This window comes from Alosa sapidissima, chromosome 7 (genome assembly GCF_018492685.1).
Source record: "Alosa sapidissima isolate fAloSap1 chromosome 7, fAloSap1.pri, whole genome shotgun sequence".
Taxonomy (NCBI): Eukaryota; Metazoa; Chordata; class Actinopteri; order Clupeiformes; family Clupeidae; genus Alosa; species Alosa sapidissima.
Window position 1 is genome coordinate 14583715 of NC_055963.1, and position 22141 is coordinate 14605855.

At 43.3% G+C, this 22141-nt stretch overlaps 2 long non-coding RNA genes across 2 annotated transcripts in view; one reads left to right on the plus strand and one right to left on the minus strand.

Moving 5' to 3' along the window:
• The window catches only part of LOC121714267, a 26768-nt gene extending 14322 nt beyond the window's left edge, over nt 1-12446 (minus strand). The window contains exon 1 of the long non-coding RNA XR_006033069.1: nt 12131-12446. This is a non-coding gene — a long non-coding RNA (uncharacterized LOC121714267). The remainder of the gene's footprint in view (nt 1-12130) is intronic.
• A 1663-nt stretch (nt 12447-14109) lies between these two features.
• On the plus strand, nt 14110-16493 carry LOC121714266. The gene is made up of 5 exons (XR_006033068.1): nt 14110-14332; nt 15119-15240; nt 15486-15561; nt 15680-15799; nt 16161-16493. It is a non-coding gene; the product is annotated as an uncharacterized LOC121714266 (long non-coding RNA).
• The last annotated feature ends 5648 nt before the right edge of the window (nt 16494-22141 follow it).

Genomic DNA, 22141 nt, shown 5'->3' on the forward strand with positions numbered 1-22141 from the left:
GTAAGCGATGTAATGATAGTGGTTGGTAGCATGCAATAAATCACCGTAGTGTTAGATGGTAACGTCGACTAATTAAAACAGCTACGGGATTATGGCAGAGGTAGCCTGGGTGCCATTCCGAACTTAGTCCTGCCCACAACATTTGAGGTTGGGAAGTTCGGTCTGGCATTGCTCCATTGTGGAGCAAGTATGCTCGCCCTAGATCGGGCGGACCAATCAAATCGGGCTTATGTTTGAAACAAAAACGCTGTGGCTAGAAGGATACATGGCTTTTAAGACCCCATATGAAAAATGCATATTATTTAATGAGGTTTTATCACTGAAAACGATTATTTCTGAAAACTTTGGCCAAAGTTGAGATGTGGGAAAACCTTGGTTTCACTTTCATCAAGGGAAAACAGCGCTGTTGCATTGCGGCATGCTTTCTCGTTCGTTTGAAATCTCTGATTGACCACCTGTTCGAGGGATTTGCGACAGCCTTTCCCAGCTGTTTAATATGTTTGTAGCATATCAGTGTTCAACAGAATTATTTTTAAAAACGGAGGGGATATAGGCTATCAGTTTTTTCCTAATAGCCTACCCTACTACGTATCTCTTAGATTTCGCTAATGAGTGTTGTAGGCTAGGAGTTATTGACGGCACTAACTTTTACAAAAGACCAGAAAACAATGTTAAGGCATTTGTGGAGAAGAAGGATGGTTCGTGTGTTTTCTTCCTACACCTCACGGTAAGCGATTTCGTTGCTCTGATTGGTTAGGTGAGGTCTATCCAATTTAATGCAGAGGCATTCCCCCCCTGTATCGGTTGAAACACGCCCCGTAATTACGTCCCAATGGAGCAGTATCAGACTCATATTCTGACTAGAATTGAGTATGACTACGTCAGGCTATGGCAGAGGTGTATGATGAATGACAATGTTAACAATGATTTTAAAACAGTATGGAGGTGAACTGAACACAGACACGTCAGACAAACACACACATGTAACAATTAACCCGTCACAAGGAGTCTGTCCGCTTCAACAAGATTCTGTCTGCTTCACCAAGATTCTGTTTGCTTCACCAAGATTCTGTCTGCTTCACTAAGATTGTGTTTACATCAACAGTCTTTTCAGAGAATTTCTAATGAGACACAGCACTCAAAAAATCCTCCATAAAAATGCAAGGCGTTAGTTTGTAACGCCAACATGGCAGGTGTTTACACATATCCCGCCCCTTCCGTGGCAAAAAATGTGAATACATTGTGTGAATATATTGTGACAATCATGTGGTGTGTTGTGAGTACATCATGCCAATCATGTGTTGAGATCTCGCCGGTAGAGCAAGGTTGGTGTCGTGATGCCGTGCGCACGCGCATTTCTCCCTGAATAGATGCCTGATAAGTGCCCAGAAAGCGTTGCAATATGGCCGTCGAGTGGAGGGACTTGCCTTAAAGGACTTTGGTCTTTTCCCAGCTCACACTCTGATAGCCCCTCCCAATGTTCCTATACTGTAGCTCCTCCTTCTTCTGTAACCCCTCTTCCTGCTCATGTCTCACAGTAGTTAGACAGTTCACCACAGCTGGGGTAGTTAGACACAGTTCACCACAGCTGGGGTAGTTAGACACAGTTCACCTCAGCTGGGGTAGTTAGACAGTTCACCACAGCTGGGGTAGTTAGACACAGTTCACCACAGCTGGGGTAGTTAGACACAGTTCTCCACAGCTGGGGTAGTTAGACACAATTCACCACAGCTACACCAGACCAGCATCAGACCAGCATCAGAAAAGCATCACATCAGATCCAGCCTCTCCTCAGCATTCAGAGGCTGACAGTGCGAGAAGAGTGGAATGTTCCATGAAACAGGAGACTGTTCCTCTTTCTGTGCTGCCAGTGACAGCCTCAGGGCCAAGCATCTGCTCGTCCTCCCCACCAGACCAGGAGGCCATACTTCAACAGCCTGCACCGCCGCCATGGAGATTGACTGCACAGAGCAGGCATTTACAGGCAGGAAGTATCAACAATTACAACTCAATCTTTTAAGGAGTAATCTACAGCGTTTACTGTAAAAAATTAAAAATGTAGATATTGTGTGATCTTATAGTTAAATGCCCATGGTGTGATTCAACTGTGTCATCCATGTCTTGTTCACATCAGATGTGTTTGCATTTTTGGGCCCTGAGGAACGTACACTTAGTAAGTAATTAAGTAAGTAAGTGAATGTAATAATACCTTGGGCACATGAAAGAAGCATGCAGACAGAAGTCATAAGACAGAAGGGAAAACAAACTAGATGGTCAAAATATTTCAAAGCTGCATTTTTCTGCCAAAACATGAGTAAGGTATTAAAGAATGCATGAGGTGTATAATGCTGTCTGTATATGGATAGGTCTGCTATATCTGTCTGCCTGTCTGTATATAGCTATATCTGTCTGCCTGTCTGTATATAGATATGTGCTGTCTGCATCCAGTCTAACTTCACTATCGGTGCAAGTATTGGTCGCTTGGTCTCACATTAGTCCATGTTGAAGAGACAGACAGACAGAGACACACAGAGATTTATGTTCTTTGATCCTTTATAATCACACTGAAATGAAAGGAACTCTGCGCCATCCAAGGATGTCTGCAGATGCACACACACACGCACGTGCAAGCAGGCATGCACGCACGCACGCACGAACGCACGCACGCACGCACACACATAAGAATAGTGAACTTCTCAAGGACACACACACAGTTGCACACAGAGAGGAATAATGAACCTCACAGACAGACACACACATACACTGAGAGAGAGAGAGATACAGAGAGAGAAAGAGGCAGTAGAAGGTAAAATTTATTCTAAAAGCATATCTGGCTATTTATCAGGAAGATCGTCAAACACTCTGTTGAGTTGGAAGTCAACATTGCAGAACAAACAGCTCAAGAGTATGAAGTACCCTACACACACACACACACACACATACACATACTCACACCCACTCCTTATCAGAGCCCATTTGAGTATGAAGTATGCTACAGTAGCACACACACACACACACACACACCCACACCCACACGCACACACACATCTACACACACCCACACGCTACGGTGGCAGCTCCTTATTACAGCTCATTTGAGTATGAAGTACGCCAGAGGCCCTTGTAGGCAGCTCATGTGAGAATAAGGACCAGTGCACCAGCTGCTAGGGTTTGCTTTAGAGTGAAGAGGCACACAGTAGGCAGCCGGTGTGAGCACCCCTGAGAGGCAGCACCCCTGAGAGGCAGCCCTTAATGGAAGGGTTACCCTATTAACCCTGACCTCCAGCAAGGAGCTCGCGTGAGAATGAGGAACCCCAGTGTTGCCCAAAGAGAGCAGCCAGGTGACCCTCACTCGCACTCACCTTTAGCAAGCCCTTCCTCTCCCAGACCACCAGCCTGAATATCCGTACATAGAGCAACGAGATGGACACTACACAGACACGCCTCGACGGAGCAGCAATACAGACACGCCTACACAGACCAACGAAATGGACACGCCTAGACAGACCAACGAGATGGACACACCTACACAGACCAACGAGATGGACATGCCTACACAGACCAACGAGATGGACACGCCTAGACAGACTAACGAGATGGACACACCTACACAGACCAACGAGATGGACATACCTACATGGAGCAACAAGATGGACACGCCTACACGGACACGTCTACACAGACCAACACGACAGACACGACACGTAACAACGAGATGGACACGCCTACAAAGACCAATGAGATGGACACGCACACGTAGCAACGAGATGGACTCCCCTACACGTACAGTAGCAACGAGATGGACAAGCCTACATGGACCAACGAGATGGACACGCCTTCACATAGCAACAAGATGGACACGCCTACACGGACACACCTACATGGAACAACGACATGGATGAACGCATTCATCTCATTGGTGTCCTGTTTTAGCTCTAGGGTTAGGTTCAGCTTAAGTACGTCATATTCCAGTTATTTGCCCTGTTTGATCGTGTTATCGCTTCACCAGTACTAGCTCCGCACGAGGCCCGCCTGCCCTCCCACAGATCTGAGAGCTGATTAGCTCAACTTCACCTGTTTGAAATAATCGCTCTTGGAGGCATTGAGTCATCTTCTCCCTGCAACCAACCAAGTGTCCATCAGCAGCCGCGGCGTGAGAGTAGAGGCCCAGGCTGGGTGGCTGTTAAAGAGCGGAGATAATTAAGACCGGCGCACAGGCCCGGCTCTGCCCCATTGAGCTTTACGATTGCTGCTGCTAAACTGCTCGTAGGTGAGCCACTCTTTTAGGAACTAGGGAGAAGGGTAGTGCTGGTTTCATCATCATCATCAACTCCCCAGTGTGTGTGTGTGTGTGTTTTGTGCTTGAGCGGGTGGGTGATAATGAGGGTTCATGGCTCTGATGTTATATTTTATGTGTGCTATGCTCTGTGTAGAAGCATAGATCGACTTGAAGCCAGTGTGTGTGTGTGTGTTTGTGTTATATTTCATGTGATGCCTATTTGATGTGTGCTATACTCTGTGTAAAACCGTAGCTCAACCCTAAGCCAGTTTGTGTGTGTGTGTGTAAGTGTGCATGTGTTGTGTGTACGTGTATGTGTATGTGTGTGTGTACGTGTTCATGTGTTGTGGTTTATGTTTGACGCGTGCTATGCTCTTTGTAAAAGCACAACTTGACTCTAATCCAGAGTTTCATTTATATGTCTGGTGACAGCAGCTACCGTTTAAACTTTAGATCTACACATTAATTCACATCAATACGAAAAATAGAAAAACTTTGACATCTGCATTTAAGCATCCCTAGTAGGCTATATACCACACACAGACATAAATAATTGTAATTATTAGATTGTAATGTTTGTTGGCTGTATAAACATATTACATAATAGTTTAATAATATAGTACAGTACATCAGTCATGCCTGTTCTTTGCTACTTGTGAGAGTCCTACTGTGTGTGCTGCCTGTGCAATAGTGTTTCGGGGTGTCACCGAAGAAGTGGAAGACGAGGAAGAGGTCGAGTAAGAAAGTGAGGAAATGTGTAGGCTTAAATAACATAGGTTTTGATGCAGCACAGGATAAACCACATGTACCTTACTTTGCTCTTACCTTATAGGCCTAATAAAAGGTAGCCAAAGAGAATCAGAAACTCTTCTGCAAATGTCTCAATTCATAACTTAATTGCATTTTTGTCCGCTCTTAGTCACATTATTATGAACATTAAATGTATGCTATTTTGCATGCTAAGATCTTTTCATCACAAGTAAATACAATAAGGAATGGGAATGTAAGTTGGATAATTATATTCACAGTTGTAATTTCCCTGTATATCCTGCTGGTGATCACTCGTAGATCTACCAGTGTTTCCACACACACATGCAGCCTGACCACACAAACACAACAGTGGTCACACAGGCCAAACAATGTGCAGAAGCAGAAGGAAATAGGCACCAACATGAGTGCTCTGTCACTTGCCATGCACATCAGCAGCATTTTTTTAGGGGTTTTTTTTGCTTTTATTTGGCTATGACAGTGAAGATTGACAGGAAGTGAGTGGAAGACAGTGAGATGGGGTGGGATCGGGACACGACTGCAGGCCAGACCTGGGTCCCTGTGGGCTCCTGGACCCTAACAATTTATAAGCACTGTAGCCTGTTGCGCCACAGCCCAATTCTGAACTGACAAGCATTGGATAAACAATACAAAATAGAACTGAATTATAATCGACACGGAAGTGGTGGTGGCCAAATTTGACGCTTGTGTGACAGGTTGTATTAAAAACAATTAAATCTAATGTATACAAATGTTGAAAGCGTAATGTGCCGCAATCCTGTCAGCGTCTAAGGGGGGAGTGCTTTAAAGGGTGGCATGGCTGTAATATGGATGCTCTGTGATGAACATGGCACTGGTAATATATATATAATCCTTTATATATCTGCTCATCTCCATATGAAGACAGGGGAGCCTCAATGCTTCATATACATATTCTCATCTCCATATAAAATAGTCACAGGAGCCTAATGCTTCATATATCTGCTCATCTCTATATGAAGACTGTCACAGCAACCTAAGGCCTCATATATCTTGCCATCTTCATATATAATAAAGAGGAACCAGATGCTTCTGCCCATCTCCATGATGGGAGGTGTTAGGTGAGAGGCAAACAGCCTGCAGTCCTCCCAACTCAGGACTCAGTGTGTAGAGGACACAGACCCCGGCCTTTAAATAGCTGTGTGTGTGTGTGTGTGTGTGGCCCATTATAATGGGCCACCTGTGTGAGTTATCACTATTATGACTGCAGTGTTCCCAGTTGTAATTAAAGATTACACACACACACTCTCTCTCTCTCTTACACTCAAGCACTTAGAAACAGAGAGAGAGAGAGAGAGACACACACACAGATGCCTCTCTCAGACATACCGCCACACAGCTAATGCATACTACTGTGTGGTACACACTACATACTTTCAGCCATGCAGTTAGCATACTGTGTGCTATGACGCTTGAGTGTTGTACAAAGCAATGGAAACACCATACACCACACGGCGTCGGTGACTGAGTTGTTTCCATTAATGGACACGGAATGTTATAATAAAGAGGTCAGGAATTCCTTGCTACTGCTATTTGTGTGTGTGTGTGTGTGTGTGTGTGTGTGTGTGTATGTGTGTGTGTTTGTGTGTGTGTGTGTGCGTGGTGTGTGTGTGCGCATGTCTGTGTGTATGTGTGTGTGTGTGTGTGTGCATGCGAGAGTGTAGAGACACACGCTGGGGCCATGCTTCCACTGCTGCTGCTCTGCTTGATGAAGGTGGCTGTGTTTGGACGGTGGTCTGGTGGACAGACAGGTGGACGGACAGGAGGCGGCACATTGAGTCGGCGGCCGTCAGGCAGCTGCGCCCTCACCCAGCCGTCCATTAAAATGGAAATGGAAAAGATCCCTCTTGAGTTTGCTTTAGGAGAGGAGAGCACTGCCAGGCAGGAGCCATGCAGTGCTGAGAGCATCTCTGGCTGACACAAGGTTAAGAGCTCATTAATTCACATGACAGAAATTAAGACTTGCTGCTTGACGGAGTTGAGCTTGTCCCTCTGAGAGAGACATCCTATTACCTGATGTTGACACACACACACACACCTCCCATCTCCACCCAGAGAAAACCTCCTCCTCGCGATGTTACATTCATCAGTCAGAGACGTCACAGGCGGCAGCAGCAGCAGTGGTGTGACCTTGCCTGGCGATCATTAGCTCACTGCATCATCAGGCAGCCCTACAGTGGAAAGCTAACCTTGGATAGTGACTGCATCCACCTTACAGTGGAAGGCTAACATTGGATCGCGACTGCATCCAGATCGCCTTACAGTGGAAAGCTAACCTCAGATAGTGACTGCATTAGGGTAGCCATTTACATAACACCAAAAAGGAGGACACTTTGTGGCATTTAGTGAGGCAAGAATAATTACATAGGACTGTTTGCCCAACTATACAATTCTGTCCATGATAATGATGGTACCATGATACGGTGATTCTGGAAATACTCTATTCATTGCAAGACAATTTGATCTAAGATATATAATGATGTATGTGTAACAAAACTTGAGGCAGAAGAACAGAAAGGCAAAAAGTGTTTGCTCAGAGTGTTTTTATTTTATTTAACACATGGTGATGTCTGTTTCAAAACTGACTAGATGAACCTGCCTTGCTAAGTGCACAGTGCCACAAAGCATAACATTTCTGGACTTAAAAAGTGCAAATAAGCTGACAACAATAAATAAACAAATAAATGAATGCAAAAAATACACAATTCAGTTCTTAACAAGCATAAAGCACTAAAGAGAGTGTGAAACAGTGTGTTAACATTCAACTGCTTAAATAGTATTTCTACAGTGATTCAGTCTATTGGTGACCTGCCTGCAGTGTCTTCGTCTGTGTGTCTGTGTGTGTGCAGCAGTCTGTATTTTTAATAGACCCTTTTAATGTTTGTAAACATCTAGAGCCTAGGTTGGGTGCGCGCGCAACATGGGGTAAAAAAAAATGGTGCAACTAATAGAACTGCATGTTTAGCCTGTCATTGTTACCCAAGGGCCACGAACCGTACCTTAATAAATTAGTCTTAGCTAATGGCGATTGTCTGCCTGATCCTGAGCTGATAGAATGTGTAGACGACGTTTGCAGAATGTGTAGATGACGTTAGTAAGTGGCCAGAGAATCATTAGCCCGACATATACAGCTACAGTATCTGGTTGACAAGCCCAGCGTGTATACAGGCAAAAAAGTAGTACAAGTAATCATTTTTTCTTGACGTTTCCTTGACGTTTGAGTCAATTCACACACACACACAATTTAATGGGATGGGAAGCTTTCTGAACCCAACATGCGCACACTTTTTCTGTGATGTGGACCATGAAGGGGTCTATTGATTTAAGTTCCTGTCCTCAGTATCCTGTTCTTCAATTTAGCCTCAGCAAACTCCACCTACACCCTCTGCAGCAGCTCAGGAGACAACACCTTTAGGGTAAGCTATTTCAGGTTGAAGTGGAACTTTGCTACAACGTTATCAATCGGTTTCAGTTCTCTCGCACAGACGTGCACATGCATGCATGCATTGAATGAACGCTCATACCACTACTACTTAATTTTATGCCTCTATGAAAGATGACACCAAATTAGCATGTATTTTCTCCTGAATGCGAAAAGTTTTGTTTTGTTTTTCTGTCATTTAGGGAACATTCGGGAATGTTAGCCTATGGTTCTATGGTAACACTTTACTTGACGGGTGAGTTCATAACACATTCATAAATGCTGTCATAAACTGCACATAAAGCATTTATAACTGTTTCATGAGACATGACTCAACATTCATACCAAACCTTTCATGAATGTGGAAGACAGAACGATGACAACTTGTCAAAATAAAAGTCCAATGAAACAGTCATAAATGCTTTATGTGCAGTTTATGACAGCTGCTATGAATGTGCTGCTATGAAAACTCACCCGTCAAGTAAAGTGTTACCGGTTAGTTAGAACCAAACCAAAAACGAACGTTTAGGGAACATTCCCTCTAGGTTATGCAGAAGCCTAACGTTCCCTAAACATTGAGGGAACCAACCAACTGAAACGTTCCCCTGTAGTTGCACTGTAACCTCCACACAACATTCCCGTATGGTTGTTTTTTGGTTGTTTGGAGTACAACTAAAAAAAAAACGTTCTGAAGACGTTGTGCAAATGTTTATTTAAACCATTTAAAGGTTGTATCAGCGATGGCGGGGTAACTTCAGTTCTGTTGATGTTCAAAGAAAAAAGAGAGGTAGATAGATAGATAGATACTTTATTGATCCCCAAGGGGAAATTCAAGGTCTCAGTAACATAGACATCACACACACATTCACTAACAGCAGAAAAAAGTAATTAAAAGTATATAATATAAAAAACACAACTAAGCAATAAAGACAGTAGAAGATAAGGAATATACTAAAATACAAATTATACTAAATAACACTAAATCTAAATCCAGTCTAAAAACAGTATCCACATAGTGGGTGATTAATCATGAGGTGCTTGCAATGACTGAGGCAGGGACTGATCCTGTGATTCTCTGTGCATAGTAAGGTAAGGTGCTCTGTGTGAGTGAGTGTCATGGTGATAGTGCAAATGAGTCCAACAGTGCAACAGTGCCAGAATAAAGTCTAGAGACCAGCATAAAATAAATATGGACATATATTAAGTTAACTATATTAAGAAAAGGTATAAGTGTGGCCACAATCCGGGATGGAGGGAGGGGTTATGCATATGTGCTAATATAGCACACAAACAGTGAGGCAGTAAGACAGTGGTAAAAAGTGGCTAGTGGACAGATAGTACCCAAACATGGAGAGGGTGGAAAGGCATTTCTCCACTATGTGGAGAAGTCTATCTCTCCTCTTCCCTTAAGTGAAGCATTGAACAGTTCAATGGCCCGTGGGACAAATGACAGTCTGTCTGTTGTGCAAGGCAGTAAGCGAAGTCTCCAGCTGATCAGGCTCTTCTGCTTTACAACAGTGCTGTGGAGTGGATGACACTCATTGTCCAAAATGTTGATCAGTTTGTTCAGGGTCCTTTTGTCAGATATTGAAGTGATGCACTCCAGTTCAGCTCCCACTACAGAGCCAGCTTTCCTTATCAGCCTGTTAAGTCGCCCAGCGTCCTTCTTCTTTGTGCTTCCTTCCCAGCATACCACTGCATAGAAGAGGACGCTGGCAACAACAGACTGGTAGAACATCCTGAGGAGCTTGCTGCACACATTGAAGGACCGCAGCCTCCTCAGGAAGTACAGCCTGCTCTGCCCTTTCTTGTAGAGTGTGTCAGTGTTGTCTGACCAGTCCAGTTTATTGTCCAGGTGGAGACCCAGATACTTGTAGGCATTGACCCCATCAATGGAGACTGGTAGCAGAGCGGGCTTAGACCTGCAGAAATCCACCACCATCTCCTTGGTCTTCACCAGGCTCCTGTACTCCCCCTCCTGCTCGTCCCTGATACACCCCACAATTGCAGTATCGTCAGAAAACTTCTGCATGTGGCATGACTCGGTGTTGTAGCAGAAGTCAGATGTGTACAAGGTGAACAGGACTGGAGAGAGCACAGTTCCCTGTGGCGCTCTGGTGCTGCTGATAACAGTGTCAGAGAGTTAGTCTGTTCTTTAGTCTGACGAACTATGGTCGCTCGGTCAGGTAATCTGTAATCCAGGTTACCAGGTGAGCGTCCACACCCATCTGCAAGAGCTTGTCTCCCAGTCTGAGGGGTTGGATGGTGTTAAAACACTTGAGAAATCAAAGAACATGATTCTCACAGCACTTTTCCCCTTGTCTAGGTGAGAATGTGTCCTGTGTAGAAAATAAGTGATGACATCGTCCAAGCCCACTTTCTCCTGGTATGCAAACTGTAACGGGTCTAGTGCATGTCGTACCTGGGGTCTGAGCATACCTAAGACCATTGTCTTCATCACATGTGATGTTAGAGCGACAGGCCTGTAGTCATTAGGCTTACTAGGGTGTGGCTTCTTAGGGACGGGGGTGAGACATGATGTCTTCCACAGTGTTGGAACTTGTCCGAGACGTAGACTCAAGTTGAAGATGTGCTTCAGTGGCTCCCCAAATTCAGCAGCACAGGCCTTGAGTAGCCTTGGACACAGTCTGTCAGGCCCGGCTGCCTTCTTGGGGCGAAGTTTCTTTAGTTGAACTCTTACTTGATCTGCTGTGATGATGGGGCGGGGGGGGGCTGAAGTCGTTGTCACATCATTGTTCGGGATCGCCATGTGGGGGAGGGGTGCAATATCCAGTGATGGTGGGGGTACGATAGCCTGTGATGGTGGAGGTGAGTGTTGCACTGGTATTGAGGGGGTGTGGGGTGGGGGCTGGGGGATGACCACCTCCTTGATGTCCCTGTCAAGGCTGCCATGGTCGTGGACACCTCAACAAGCACAGGCAAGGAGGCGTCAGGCGGGGGCAGGGCGTGAGGTGATGGTGGCTTAGGTTGTTGGGTGTCACTGGGATGCAGAGCTGGAGAGACTGGGAGGTTGGGGTAGGGCAGGCACGCAAACAAGAGCAGTGTCTGAGTCAGCAGGGTGTGGTGGACAGACCACTGCCATTGGAGCTGGAGCAGGGCAGTCAAACCTGTTGTAGAAGTGGTTCAGCTGGTTCGCCCTGTCCAGGTCCCCCTCCACAGAGCTGCTGCTCTTCTTCAGGCCAGTGATAGTCTTCATGCTGTCCCATACCTCTTTCATGTTGTTTTCCTGCAATTTCTGTTCCACCTTCCTTCTGTAGTCCTCCTTAGCCTCTTTCAGCTTGACTTTGAGTTCCCCTTGCACGCGCCTCAGCTTTGCCATGTCCCCCTCTCTGAACGCCATCTTTTTCCTATTGAGAAGGGTCTTGACATTGTTGGTTATCCAAGGCTTGTTGTTAGGAAAGCAGCGTACAGTTCTGGTGGGAACAACAATGTCCATACAGAAGTTCAGGTAGTCAGTTGTGCAATGTGTGACCTCCTCTAAGTCCTCTCCGTTCTGTAACACACTCCAGTCAGTGCACTCGAAGCAGTCTCTCAGAGCCTCATCCGCTTCAGGTGTCCACTTTCTGAAGGTAACCAGTAGCCTCTGTACTTTGGGCTTGTACCACTGGGTGAAAAGGCTCTGAATCAGGGGATATACTGACCGGATATTTTTTATGACATGCAGCATATCAGGAACATCTTTGATCATATCCTGAGTTTTTAAGAATCAGTGAAAATATTGATTTATTTTTACTCCTGATATGCCAATGAGATATCAGGGGTATGCATACCCAAATCACAAGTCACACACACCATTTCTGGATATCTTTGGGTGGGTCTCCACCCTTGGATAGGCTTAGGCTATCATATTAGATAGCCTAGGCCCAAGATCTGCCTAATTAAGTCACGCATGCCCTACGCCCAAAACGTACCATAAAACATCACTGAGGCTATTTGCCGTTTGATTTCTATCTAATTTCGGGACATTCAAAAATAGACTATTTACAGTGTAAAGACTACCTTTTTCAGGTCAAGGCTAGCCTACTTACCTAATTATTTTGGTTATGGTTCAATTTCAATGATATCTTTGAGATTTTATAGTTGCTATAGTGTGTAGGTCTAGCCTACTTTTTATGTATAATATGCATGAGATCTGTTGGAGGAATAAAGTCCACATTTTAAATTATCTGCTTTCCCCTTGTCCCCAATGCTGTCTGCCAAAACGAATTCGGTTCAGCTGGAGTTGCCACATAACAACAATACAAAGTTAAATTTAACAGTAGCCTAAACAATTTGAAGTATAGGCCTACATTAAGAAGAATAGCAATAATAAACAATTCAATCAATAGCCTATAATGAAAATAAATACATACTATATGCTACAAACCATAACACATAAGAAAGGCTTATTAAACTTGTTAAAGTTGAGCATCTATAATTTCATACTATTTTAACATTACAAGCTTCCTTGTGGGCCAACGTAACAATGGATCAATCATGTTGTAACTTGTCTATAAAACGTGGGTGACTGATAAACCAATGTTGATTTAATTAAGGAACAAGGCTTCAAATGAAATTGACGTCAAACTATATGAGAACCAATAATGTTAAAGGAGAATTCCGGTGTGATATTGACCTAAAGTGTATCGAAACATGATACCGAGTGTGAACGTATGTCTCATAGCCCATCTCGGCTTGTCCCCTGCACTCCAAAATCTGGCGCTAGTTAGCCGATGCTACCAACATCTTTTTCAATAGTGGTGCTTCGGCATCGGGCTAGCCATGCAAATAAATCACTGTTTTACACCCATTTACGAGACTCAATGTATCTCCACACTTCATTGGTAGACTTCCGAGGGCCCTGACATTTAAAACGAGACATTGAGAACTTTGAAAAAGCACTGGTAGTTTACTTACAAGACGATTTATACAGACAGTATCTTCACGAAGTTTAGCGTTTGCAGCCATCTTGAATTTAGTCACGATAAGTCGAGCAACGAGTAAGAATGAACAGCTATGATAAGGGATCAGATTCCAAAAATAATTCAGTGGAAATGCATGGATTCCAGTTGCTGCTACTGGAAGAAACTGGAATCCATGCATTTCCACTGAATTATTTTTGGAATCTGATCCCTTATCATACCTGTTCATTCTTACTCGTTGCTCGACTTATCGTGACTAAATTCAAGATGGCTGCAAACGTTAAACTTCGTGAAGATACTGTCTGTATAAATCGTCTTGTAAGTAAACTACCAGTGCTTTTTCAAAGTTCTCAATGTCTCGTTTTAAATGTCAGGGCCCTAGGAAGTCTACCAATGAAGTGTGGAGATACATTGAGCCTCGTAAATGGGTGTAAAACAGTGATTTATTTGCATGGCTAGCCCGATGCCGAAGCACCACTACTGAAAAAGTTGTTGGTAGCATCGGCTAACTAGCGCCAGATTTTGGAGTGCAGGGGACAAGTCGAGATGGGCTATGAGACATACGTTCACACTCGGTATCATGTTTCAATACACTTTAGGTCAATATCACACCGGAATTCTCCTTTAATCAGAATAGTAGTAATAGCCCACTTGGCTACTATGTTTTGACACTTCTACAAAATCAGTTTGGTAGTCATTTTAATGTAACTAAAATATGCAGGCCACGATTTCTTATGCTTTGCCTCTCGATAAGCGCATGCGCACAGCACACACAGCATACCCATCCCCCACCCCTGACTGACTTTTCAACGAACTCCTTGCCACTGGTGGTGACTTCAACCGTCACTTTTCTGTCATGCATCTGAGGCAAGCTGTACAAACTCTGCCGTCATCATATCCAAGGTAAGAACTACAGTACTTTTGTATGCCAATTGAAAACTGGAATTAATTAGGAAAATACTGTTTTTAGCATTAATGTTAACCAAAACCGTTTGTTAACCGTCATGTTAGAATCAGCTAGAATGCTAACGTTTGCTAGCTTGCGAGCTAACATCGCTAACGTTAGCTCGCACGCTAGCTGTTAATGTTAACTTTTCCAATAACTAACTTTACTATTGTGTGGAATATCTGGAATGGTAGTAATATCATATTCAACAATAAGTCTGTCTGAGATTTCGTTATGGATGTAAAGTTTTAGTTTGAATGAAATGGCCAAGGCTATCAGGCACGAGTAGGTTAGCTAACCTAGCTATAACTTCTAGAAGCTAGATGATTTATAGTGGCTGCTAACTATGCAGGCTAACGTGAACAGGGGGTTGACTTACCTCAATATGATGCCGACAAGTGAAGGGATCTTTAGTTTGTGAAGGGTAACGTATAGTGTTATATTAAGCCATCCTTACACCAGAAGACTTGACCAGATTTGGGTAAGATTATTGAAAGATTGTAGTCTTTTGAGTAAAGCTTAAAAGCCAAATCTTGTCAAAGGTTTCTGATGTATGGGTAGCATTAGGCAAAATGTTCTTCATTTCATAGCCCTTATTTGGTTGTACCTGACTTGTGCCAAGTCATGTGTTTATTTAAGATGCATGTGAGGGCATTAGTGCTTCAGTGATAGTCTTTTCACGTTATGTGTAAGCTTATTTTGCAATTTATTAATCTTAATTTCCCTCTGTTCTCTGTTTGCAGGCAGTGAGTTGTGAGGACTGCTTCCCTGAGAACACTGAGTGCATTCTGGAATATTCCAAATGTGTGCCACTTCCATACAAAATAAGTTGCCATGAAGCCATGGCTGCTGCCCTCAACATGCTGTAAGTGTTTGTGTGTTTTGAATGAGGGCTATGTCACTGTGCACACTCTAATTTGTTTGACAAATGTGCAATGTAATGCATTAATACAGGAACTAATCATCATTATTGTCGTTTTTAATAATAGTCTTGAATTTTTAAGTTTAGCCATGTTTACCATTATGTTGGTGGTAATGTAAATAATGTGTTGAATATATGCCAAACTGAGCATAATCATAATTTAGTTAAATCTTATTTTCTATTTACAGAAACTAAAACCCTCACAAATAAACTGATATCAATAATTAACATTGATGGTGATGGTGGCAAGGGTGCCTTCATAAGGTAATTATCATTTTTGTTTGAACACCTGATTGACTTACCAACTTATTTTTAAATGTTTGATTTTTATCTTAAATCAACAATAACATAATGTATAGCAATTGCTGTTTTATTTTTTTAGGTGCCATCCAGCAAGTCCCAGCCTGGCACTGCACGTCAGATGGGGGAGGATCTATGTTAGGCATCAGAAAGGTGGTTTAAGCAAGAAGGAAAGAGCTTCTGCAGACAGTGTTGCAATTAGGTATGATACTTTTGGAAATTGATCTTAATGCCTTAATTAGGAAAAATCCAACCTTTAAGGACAGCAATTTTCTTTGTGAACGAATAATGTATCGTAAATAAATAAGTGTTCCTTAAAGGTTGGATTTTCTCATTTTTTTTTTATTAAGGCATTAAGATCAGATGATTTTTAAATGTATGTGTATGCTAAGGTTATGTAAACTTATGAGCACAACTGTAATACATATCTCCATTACTTCTAACTATTGCACCTGACGTCTAGGCTGCTATTGTGGGTTTGCTTTTATTTGTCACACAAGCTGAGTTAATTATATTCACGGACAGGGTCAATTGTAACATATACTTTCTTTCTCTTTTTACAGATACCTGACTTTTACTGCCAAAGGGACCATCAGAGCACCTCTCCCTACCATCTATACCAGAAGAGTACGGACAAGGGCCCAAAATGTTTTAAAGGACGTTGCACGCCCAGACCATGGACTGTTTAAAGTACTGTGGTCAAGCAGAAGTCTCTGTTCTCACTCGAGGCAGGTCATTGAGAGGGGGCGAGTGTCACTGCGTAAGCCCCCTACTGCAGGCGAGAAAGCCGTGTTGATTTGAATATTGATTGATAAATACAATAAAGGCCATGTAACAAATTTTATTGCCTGTCGTACAGTATATGAATTTTCATGGTAAAGTAAAATAAGTCATTGGGATTTAGCAGGTGTGAGTAAATAATGTAATTAAGTGTATGTAAAATAAATGTGAAATATTATTTAAGTTAAAGATGCACAATAAGCTCAGTGATGGTTATGTACTATCTCACATTTAAAACCATTACATAAATCACCATATATAAATAACATGATTAATTTTAAAAATAAAGGCATAAAGCCTATCGAAAAGCAAATAAAGGCATACACATAAATGCCTGCAAAATTAGCTGTGTCTGGCAGTATATGGGCTGTATATGCGTAGTCCCATGTTTGACATATCAGGGGGTATATGGGAACAAGAACAAGAGGTGTCCGGGGTCATATAAGTAGCTAATACTTGAAACATGGATCATATCAGGTGAGAATATGAAGTCTGGATATCTTGCATGTCGTCGCAGTCCCATTCAGGACTTTTGATATGCTCCTGATATGGCAATTGGCACTAAAATATCAGGAGCATATCAACCAATATATTTCCTGATATTACACATATCAGGAAATATATCACTATGAATATTCCCTGATTCAGAGCCTTTTTACCCAGTGTACATTGGCTGGAGATGAATGAGGTTGTGGTCTGACTTTCCCAGTGGGGGAAGGGGGTTTGCGCTGTATGCATCCCTCACATTTGCATACATGAGGTCTATTGTCCTGTTTTTCCTTGTAGGGCAGTCAACAAACTGGTAGAAATTTGTGAGTGTGGAATCCAGTGTTATGTGATTGAAGTCGCCAGAGATCACAAAAAAGGTATCAGTGTGTTGGGTTTGAAGCTTTGCAATTGTGGAGTGGGTGACATTACACGCTGTATCCAGGAGAGCTCGTGGTGGAACGTAAACACCAGTGTTGGGAACGTTACTTTAAAAAAGTAATTAGTTATAGTTACTCACTACTTGTTCCAAAAAGTAACTGAGTTAGTAACTGAATTACTCTATGATAAGAGTAACTCGTTACCAGGGAAAGTAACTATTTGTGTTACTGTTAAAAAAAAAGAAGTTGTTTTATCAAAGAATTTGGACTTTTTTCAGCAGTTTTGAGCAGCCAGTTGAAATGAGTAGAACAGACAGGTGTTTGTACTGTAGGCTACATAACCTTCGATATTTATTAGATAGATAGATAGATAGATAGATAGATAGATAGATAGATAGATACTGTATTGATCCCCAAGGGGAAATTCAAGATATTGCACATCGACAGACCTACGGTTGACTTCAGCATGTGTCATAGGTTTTGGTAACACTTTACTTGACGGGTGAGTTCATAACACATTCATAGCAGCTGTCATAAACTGCACATAAAGCATTCATGACTGTTTCATGAGACATGACTCAACATTCATACCAAACCTTTCATGAATGTGGAAGACTTTTTGGCACAGACAGTGTCTTTTTGGCACTGGAGTAGCCCATTGACTCAGATGTGACATGATCAGGTAAGAGGTTTGGAACAAAATCGGCAATGCTGCTTTGCGATTGTTGGACTTTTATTTTGACAAGTTGTCGTCGTTCTGTCTTCCACATTCATGAAAGGTTTGTTATGAATGTTGAGTCATGTCTCATGAAACAGTCATGAATGCTTTATGTGCAGTTTATGACAGCTGCTATGAATGTGTTGTAAACTCACCCGTCAAGTAAAGTGTTACCCTTTGCTCCGAGTCCTTCTTTGCTAGTGGATGGTGAGCTATCATCTGTGGTGGAGGTATCGGTGTTTTTGGCCACTAGCTTATGTGTGTGTGAGATGCTTCATTAAATTAGAGTTGTTTACAATGGATGTCGACAAAGTCTTCGCTCCTGGACATAATGTAGGCTACACATGACATGCACGTTCTTGCCTTGATGAATTTGAAGTAGTCCCTATATCTCCACCTTGAAAATGCCAACTTTTCGGCTTGCTCCTGACCTCTGCTGTTTCGTCGAATCTCTATTTTAGCTGCTGCGTGTGTGTGTGGCACGTGTGCTGGCAAGTGTGTAAAAACACTGGCTCTGATTGGCTATCATGAAACATGACTCTGCCTTAGCCAATCATAATCGCTTATGTTGTTATTAAGCCACCTCCTTAGCTGTAAGCCAGGGTGCGTTCAGATTACACAGTTTATTCAATCAATGCATAGTAACGCACCGCATTTAATGTCCAGTAACGTTAACGGCGTTGTAACGACGGGAAAATCAATAGTTAGATTACCCCGTTAGTAAAAAAAATAATGTTGTTACCTAACGCCGTTCTTTTAAACGGCGTTATTCCAAACACTGGTTGTCGCTAAATGTTTGTTGGTATTTATTGCAAATTAAAGTACAAAACAAAGATGAAAATTGTTTTAAATGTCCTTAAATATGTCTTTGTAGTAGAAGCAGGTGTGTGAGAGTTGTGGTTGCCATGGCGCTGAATGCCAAGTAAACAGTAATTAGACATTCATACCAGACAAAGGGAGATGCCTTCACCTGGTGGCTAAACCTTCTACACACTGCCAGCCATGCTGCAAGGAGCTGACCATCCGCAGGTGATCCCCCAGCATTCCTCTGTCTTCTGGTCACCTCCGTCACCCTCACTGCCGCTGCCCTCCCATGGCCTGCATGCCAGGGCACGGCTCTGAAGGGCACTCAACGAGTCCTCAGCATTCTATGGCTATTACAGCAACATACTACGGCCATTGCCACAGTGACAGAGAGACAGAGGAATGCAAGCGCGCACAAACACACACTAATAAATAAATAAGGTGGGCTTTTGTCGGATGAAGAAATTACTTCCTGTAGATTATTGACTCAGCCGCAGGCCAGTAGAGGAAGAGACTTGTGTGTCAAAGTATGTGTGTGTGTGTGTGTGTGTGTGTGTGTCTGTGTGTGTCTGTGACCATTAAAACATGGCTAGCTCTGTCTGTCCACAGCAGGAACCGTATCAAATCCTTCATCTTCCTGACAAGAAGGGAAAAAAGAGGGACAAAGAGAGAATCAATGCAGTCAGCGCGATGGATCTGGATAAGCATAGAGAATGACCCTGGTGTGGGGAGATGACGCAGGGCATGAGGCGAATCTGAATGAGGGGATATCCGACTGGATCCAAAAGGAGCAGGAACGGGAAGAATTGTCGTTTCTTGTTGATCGCTGACAAACATTTCATCATGTACATATTTATTTAGGAGAAAAGCACAGCTGACAGTGTTTGTGTTTGTGCTATGTCTACAATGCCAGCCTTTTGCCTTTGTGTCTGTATCATGCCTGTGGTGTGTCTAAGGTGGCCATCTTTCACCTCTGTGCCCGTCTCATGCCTGTGGTTTGTCCACAGTGCCCATCTTTCGCCTCTGTGGCCGTCTCATGCCTGTGGTGTCTGTGTCTACTTCCTGTCCTACCTCTGTGGATGTAGAGCCACACAGTGAAGTCAAATCACCTTTATTTACAAACACATTTTAAAGAACAACAGGGGGCGACCCAAAGTGCTCCCAGTGCAGGCAGATGGAGTGTACATGCATAAAAGGATTAAAGTCTTACTGTAATACAGTTATGGTTCGGTCTTCCTGTTTTAATTTAATTTATAAAATAAATCATTTAATTATGTTTTGTCTTGTGCCTGTCTTATGTGTGGTGTTATGCAGTATACTGTAGGTAGTAGAGACTCAGCTGTGTTGTCCTTTCCTGAGTTATGGTAGAATAGACTCTATGCTCTCTCATTCATCTCTTTGGGGTGGTTTCATTCATCCATGTGGTTGAGGTAAGCATAGACGGCTTGGTGTGCATTAAGCAGCGTTTGTGCTGGCTGCCTTTACAGGGCAAGAGATCAAAGTGGAGGCCTGTTTTAAAGTGTTCGTGTCCTGTGCTGTTGAACCTGGAGAGACAAATCTGCCACCACCACTGCTGAAGCCTTGCATGCATCCTGCAGACTAACCTAGTCAGCAACGTCTGAGGCTCTACTACCCCCATCAGAAGCTCTGCTATGTGGAGACTACAGTACTACCCCCATCAGAAGCTCTGCTATGAGGAGACTACAGTACTACCCCCATCAGAAGCTCTGCTATGTGGAGACTACTACCCCCATCAGAAGCTCTGCTATGTGGAGACAGTACTACCCCCATCAGAAGCTCTGCTATGTAAAGACTACTACTTCCATCAGAGACTCTACCACCTCTAGCAGACATTCTACTACAGACACTCTGTCATCCCCATCAGACACTCTACTACCTCCATCAGAGGTTCTACCACCTCCATCAGAGACCACTACCCCCATCAGTGACTCTACTACCTCCATCAGTCACTCAGATGTCAGATCTGTACACTCAGGCAGTGGAAAGAAAATTAAATTCTATTCTCCAGGATCCATCCCACCCCCTCCCCTGATGTTTTGAGCTGCTATAGTACCATCAGGCAGAAGATGCAGAGTGCCTCTGTCCAAGTCACTATACACAAAATCTTTCATACCCAAGGCAACCCACACAAAACATACATCTTACACAAACACATAATTAGGACATTGCCTTCAATCAAAAAACTGTTTCTAACATGGCAACATGTTGGACAATAAAGCTTTTTGAATCTTGAATACTATGCCCACCAGACATTATGTTACCCCCATTAGACATTCTACAACCTCTATTAGATGCTCTGTTACTTCCATCAGAGACACTGCTACTGCTACTGCTCCATCAAAGGTTAGATTACAATGTACAATCTGTCTCTCCATAATTAGCTCCATCAGAGGCTCTGTTATCTCTATCAGAGATTCTGTTACCCCTCTCTGAGGCTCTTACCCCACCAGAGGCTCTGTTACCCCCATCAGAGGCCATGTTACCCCATCAGATGCCCTTTAACCCCATCAGAGGCTCTGTTACCCCCATCAGATGCCCTTTAACCCCATCAGAGGCCATGTTACCCCATCAGAGGTTCTGTAACCCCCATCAGAGGCTCTGTTACCCCCATCAGATGCCCTTTAACCCCATCAGAGGCCATGTTACCCCATCAAAGGCTCTGTTACCCCATCAAAGGGCTGCCTCTCCAGTCACCACTCCTCTCCAGTCTGGCTGTGAGTCAACTTGCTTTTTCCCTGGACTTTTTTACGGCACATTTCTTCATTGGACTGTTTTATTGCCCATTTGTTCAATCTCAGCTAATTGAAAATGCTTCCTGGCTTGGTTAAGCAGTCGGAGTGCATTAGGAGAAGATTTGATGGACGGCCGTAATGGCGGCTTCAGCGTGCATCTGAGCATGAGTGTGCTTGTGAGTGTTTTGGAGTGCGAACTCAGATCAGATCAGATAAACTTTACTGTCCCCAGGAGGGAAATTCTTCTTGGGGACACACTTCAACACTACTCGAACACTTACTCCAACGACTCAGCAACTGCAAGTTTGTGAACATGACTGTGTCTGTGTGTGTATTTTTGTGAGTGTGAGCGTGAGTGTGTGAGCTTGAGTGTGCATGTTTGTGTGAGAGTGTCTGAGCATGAATGAGAGTGTGAGTGTGAATATGAGTGTGTGAGGGTTTGTCTGAGAGCATGAGTGTGTGAACCTGAGTGTGAGTATTTGTGTGAGAGTGTGTATGTGAAGCTTCGGAACTTTTTGCTCTCTGACTTGTGCTGTGCTGTGCTATGTGTGTGTGTGTCGCTGTGAGTGTGAGTATGTGAGTGACTTGTGCTACACTGGATCTGCTCTGTGTGTGTGTGTGTG